Source organism: Lygodium microphyllum, chromosome 13, assembly GCF_053477565.2.
Source record: "Lygodium microphyllum isolate KBCC chromosome 13, Lygodium_microphyllum_v1.1.10, whole genome shotgun sequence".
Lineage (NCBI taxonomy): Eukaryota > Viridiplantae > Streptophyta > Polypodiopsida > Schizaeales > Lygodiaceae > Lygodium > Lygodium microphyllum.
The window spans coordinates 112,411,429-112,417,732 of NC_141147.1; positions in this window are offsets into that span (position 1 = coordinate 112,411,429).

Sequence of the window (6,304 nt, forward strand, 5' to 3'; positions counted from 1 at the left end):
TGGAGAAGAGACTCTAGGATTTATTCCTCGAAGTCACTACACAAGAAATCATTGGGCTAGAGCTACCACTGAAATGGTAGTGAAAATAGGGGAACGTGAAACTCCTTATGTTGCTTTACTTGACCATGGGTCTGAGATAAATGTCATTCAGCGGGGATTTTATGAAAATGGTGCATGGCCTGTAGACACACTAATCATGGTTGGCAAATGAGGGCTGCAAATAATTCTTCAGGGGATCTCTATGCTGCATGTCCTAATGTAAAAGTGACGACTGGTAATGTACAGAAAGAGCAACACTTCTTTGTGCAAGATAATTTCTCATATGCAGTGATTTTGGGGCAGCCCTATATTACAGGAGTGCGTATGGAAACAAAGGTGCTTGATGATGGTTCTGCTTATGCAAGAGTAAGAAGCAAGGATGGGAGAAAAGCATTCCAATTTCTTATTGTTTGTGTTAATCATCCTAGAAATCGGGATACGCTTCGAGAGTCTCCTTTGGTTCCAAATGCAAGGGAATTCAAAGACTTGGATTTTCATTAAGCACTACTGTAATGCAGGGCTACAATAGTGATGTTCAGTGGTTGGGTGTACTCGCCTCTTGATGAAATGAAGCATGTATTTACTATTGGTAATTCTTAGTTTACAGCAAACAGTTCATGTTGGTTTAAGCTTATGGAAGTTATGTGTAGGGCTGAACACATATCTATGAAATGGGCTACTAAGAAACTGAGAGTATTAGGGTTGTTAGCTGAAAATGATGGCATTTCAGGCATCTTTTATGGGCTAAATATTACTAACACTATGGCTGAAATTTTAGTAACTATACATGCAGAAAATGAGACTGAAAACAAAGTGTTGTCAGTATGTTCTTTGGATATGTATGATGTTACAACATTGTTTGCTTAGCAGGAAGGATTACAATCGGCTAAAGCACTTGTGGAGACAAAGTATAAGACAATTGACAAAAAGGTGAAACCAATTGCTTTGCCACTTCCACTAAAGAGTGAGGATATGTATGAAAAAGTGTCAAGGTAGCCAAGCTTACAGGATCCTAAAGATATAAGTCATCAGTTTACATATGAAACATTATAGGAATTGAAAGTTGGTGTAGAAGGGTTTCTTTTGCCTGCTGAGAGAGACTGTTTTATGTGGATGTTGACTAGACATGGGAAGGCATTTGCATTTCAACCAAGTGAAATATGTTGTGTGGATCCAAATGTTGTCTCTCCTATGGTCATATTTACTATGCCACATGTACCATGGAACTTGAGGCCTATTCCAGTGCCTAAAGCTTCCTTCCCAAAGCTGATGGATTTGCTAAATGAAAAGATTCGCGTGAAGATCTTGGAGCCTTCTTCAGCCCCGTACTCAAATCGTTGGTTTATTGTGCCCAAAAGAAATGGGGCTTTGAGATTTATTCAAGACATGCAATGGTCAATAAAGTGACCATAAGAAATGTGGGTGCAGGTCCTGTGGTTGATGAATTTGTAGAGGCTTTTGCAGGTAGAGCGATCTATTCTTTGGGTGATCTTTACTCGGGTTATGATCAGTTTCAGCTTGCAATTGAAAGTAGGGATATCACAACCATGAAGACTCCTTTGGGGTTAGTACGGATGTGTACTCTCCCACAGGGTGCAACAAACTTAGTGGCACACATGACAAATGCTATGAATAGGGTACTCAGGGATTTTATACCACAATTGACTATGCCCTCTTGGATGATGTTCCAATCAAAGGGTGTGCAGTGGATGAAAAGAATGAAGAAATGGGTGCTCATGGATGCAGATAGTTTGTTGCAGACTGTGGATTGTGAGAGGATTTTGACAGGTCTGGAAGAGGTGCATTTAACTCTTTCTAGACAAAAATCTGTCTTTGGAGTTGAAGAGGTTTTGATTGTTGGGCATATGTGTGGGCCTTATGGGTGAAGGCCATCACTAGCAAAAATAGATGGGATTGATAGAATGCAAGATGTATGCACGAATGTATCAGAGGTGCGTAGATTCTTGGGTGCATGTGTGTTCTATTTGATATGGACTCCTCACTTTGCACATGTAGCAGATGCTCTTTATCAGCTTCTAAGGAAAGGTCAGAAATTTTATTGGGAAAGAAAGCATCGGAAAGCAATGAAGAAATTGAAGCAACTCTTAAAATCTACTCTTACATTGAGAAAGACTGACTATTCACATGGAAAGCCTATCATTATTACTATTAATACAAGCCCAATCGGGATTGGATGGGCAAGATGATGAGGAAGGACAAAGATATGCAATTCGCTTTGGTGCTAAAGTATTGATTGAACGATAGAGAAGATATCCACAGGTTAAAAGAGAATTATGGGGAATTGTGACAGCCCTTAAATGTGATAAGGAGTATTTTATGGGTGCTCATGTAGTCATTGAGACCAAATGTTTGCCGGTATTGGGTATGATTACTAGTTGTGCTACTCTGGACATTGCTATGCTCCGATGGATTGCATACATCAAATCTTTGAACCCTGAATTTCAGCATATTGCAAGAAGAGATAACCTAGTGGTAGATATGTTATCTCGAGCACGTTATGAGAATGAAGATGGGATGATGGATGAGGAGGAAGAAGATGACTTTCTTATGGCTGAAAATGATGTTGCAAGAGTGAATTTAGCAATGCAAGGTGTTGCTACAGGCATTAACAGAAGCTTGGACAACAAAAAGACGATACTTTAGATGTTTTGTATCTTGTGTAGAAGTGTTTTTGGAAGACAAATATACAAGAGAGTGGCTGAGAATTGGTCAATACCTCACTACATTAACAAAGAGAGATGAATGGTCAGATGAAGAGTTTAAGAAAATCAAGAGGAAAGAGTATGGGTTTTTTTTTTAAAGATGGATACTTATGGAAACATGCTAAAAAGAAACAGGGTATGCCATTGCGAGTTTTGGGTGATAGAGCTGAGCAAGTAAAAGTGATGCAAGAATTTCATGAAACCTTGTGGGCTGGTCATAGAGGTGTTTGGGATACTTTTACAAAGATCAAATAAAGATATTGGTGGCAGGGTATATATAAGGATGTTGCTCACTTTGTGGAAACATGTACGACATGTCAAATGTATTCATTTGTGAGACATCGGGATGGATTGCAACCCACATATCCATTGTCTTTTCATTTTAAGTGGGTGGTGGATTTGGTCACAATGCCTACAGGTCTTTGGCAAATGAGGTATCTTGTGCTTGCTCGTGAAGACTTGACTAATCAAGTGGAAGGGAAAGCTTTACGTACTAAGACAACAAATGTTGTGTGTACTTTTCTCTTAGAAGAGATCTTTTGTCGATATGGCTGTGTGGGAAAAATTACAGCAGATAGGGGTGAGTTGGATGCAGATGAAGCTCATGATTTCTTTGCATGGTTAGGGATAAAGCTTGCTTTAACTTCATCCTATAACCTTGAAGGAAATGGAAAAAGTGAAAGAGGTCACCCACCTATTGTGAAGGCATTGGCAAAATCATGTGGAGAGAAGGTGAAAGAGTGGCCATGATTGCTCCCTTATGCTTTGTGGGCTGACATAACAACTCATAGTGCTGTTACAGGATATATGCCTGCAAAATTGATGTATGGTCAAAAACCTATCATGTCGATAGAAGAGATGACAGTCACATGGAGTGTATTACCTTGGGAGGAGGAGTTGAATCAAGAGGAGTTGTTGGCCTTACGCATTAGATAGTTGGAAAGAAAGTTAGAAGACATAGAGGCAGCAACTGCAAAGTTAAGGGCAGCAAGGATACAGAATAAGAAATGGTTTGACAAAAGATATAGATTGAGACCAAGAACCATACAAGATGGGGATTGAGTATTGGTTTATGATAGCAGTTTAGATAACCAGCATAGTGCCATGCGTAAAGTTTTCAAAAGATGGTTTGGACCCTATGTGGTAAGACAGGTGTTTGATAATGCTACTTATGCATTAAATGAGTTGGATGGGACAGTCATCAAAATTTGGTAGTAGGGAAAAGAATCAAATTATTCAAAAGGCCGGAATCTACTACCTATGAGTTGCCAGAATTAGAAGAAAATAGTGGTCCTGATACATGGGCTAGCCAGGAAGATGTGGAAGAAGAAGAAGTAAAGGATATGGTTGCAAAGGATGAGGAGGACTCAGAATCCTGTGACAACTAGGATTTTGGCACATACCGGAGGATGTGCAAGTTTAGAGGGGGTGGATGTTGTGATGTTATGAGGACACAGTGTGAAAAAGTATGGAATGCATCATCATCCGACTTCTTTATTGATCTAGAGAGTCAATGTGATCTGAGCCATTAGTACTAGTGCGAGTTGCATGGATTATCTGAAAATACTAGATTTTTGGATAATTTTAACCTATTTTTTATATTATTCATTGTAAAAATATGAAAAAGTTAGAAAAAAAAGCTTCTAGATTAGGATGGCATGCAAAAAGATAGTTGCTTTTTCAGTCAATTAGGGGATTTTCACAAGAGGGATAGATTGACGAAATCACGTGCATTGCGATCATTGTAAATAGGTTGAAAACTGCAGATTGAACTAAAAGAAGAAGGAGTGATCTGGGAGATCCGTGACTAGTTGTCCTAGAGTTTTACCCATCTTTCGAAGCCAACGGAGCCATTAGATTTGGGTTCCGGGCAGTAGAGAAAGAGCAGATTTTTCTGATCCACATTTTTGGTCTACGAAGCAACTCCAAGAGAACTAATGCCTGGAGATTGCTTCTGAGTAGTGCAAAGATTCCAGGTTCTTTCAATACATATTGATTCAATTCATTGTGCTTTGTCTTTGTCGTGTTTACCACTTGTGTATTCTCTTTCTTCTCTTCCATCTCCTATATCTACTTCCTTCTACCTCTGATTCCTCGGTGGATTCGACCTTTCAACAAAAACCCCTCTGACAACGTACTTGTTATATTAGGGGAATCCACAAGAAAGGGGATTGTTGAGACACAAGGGCACAAGTTAGTGTTCTCAGCTATAAAGTTCTATAAGCTTAGGGCAATCATACACATTTCAATGTTACATTAGCCAATGAAACAAAGGTTAGGGCATTTGGTACCATGAACGATGCCTATTAATATCATAGGCATTAGGTTCTTAGTAAACTTCACTATTATACATGGATTGGACTATGATATTATACTCGATTAACCTTAGTTGTGAAGTGCATAGGTAATTGAGGATTGGGGTAATGGCTTAATATTCTTCAAAAACCACAAAGAATCAATTATAATTGAGATGGATACATGGAAGACCTCACTAGTCAACTTGGATACCATCTCTACCATGCTAAAGGGTGACGTTAAACTTGTATGATGGTAGAAGTATGCTCATAGCTCTTAGCATGACATACCCTATGTATACCAATGAAAAGTCGATCAAAATCATAGGATTTTTGAAGAATAAATTACAAGACAACCCAGGTGTAATCTTGAGTAGCTCTTGGAAGCTCGGCTATGGAAATGGACAAAGGTGCACGATCTAAATTTACTCTATAACCGGGTGCTTCTCAATAGGAGTTTTAAGTTGCTTGAAGACCAATGATGAGTTTCTAGAGGTAGATGAGTTTGTAGAGGTAGAAGATATAGAAAGAACCTATACTAATTATGAATTAGTAGGGAAAGCCTTAGTCATGGAGCTTAAAATGATTGACTATGACACCATGGACAATCAATAGAATAAATCATCATTAACTCTAATCTTGGCAAAATGCAAGCATTGCTCATTGTTGGGGCAGTCAGAATGGATTGTGTATTGGACATTGCTAGAGTATCTAGAGGTGGTGGATTTTGAGCAGGGTAGACTCAACCAAGCTAATTTAGTAGCATTATATGAAATTGGGTCCACCTTTGAGCTACAACTACTAGAGGTGGTGGATTTTGAGCAAGGTAGACTCAACCAAGCTAATCCAGTAGCATTATATGAAATTGGGTCCACCTTTGAGCTACACCTACTTGGAGAAACACCACTGTCTATTGAGGGATATGATTTTAACTCTGCATCAAACATTAACTCTAATACCAAAATTCCTTCACTACCTAAGACGTGACACACTAAAGAGGATCTTCCAGTCCACTTGAGGTACAAAAAGTTAAAGGAGGAGAGAAAAAAGACTACTAAAAACTTTGATGTTGAATAAAAAACCGTAAAACCGCCCTAAGCACTTTATAAAGTTAAAAAAAGGGAGATTATATAGTAGTATTGCTAGGGGCAAAGAGACAAGGACAAATGAATGAGTTGATTGAAGGGCCAATCAAAGTAAAGGAAGTCAATTTAGTTGAAGAATGTGAAAAATCTAGACTAGCCTTCA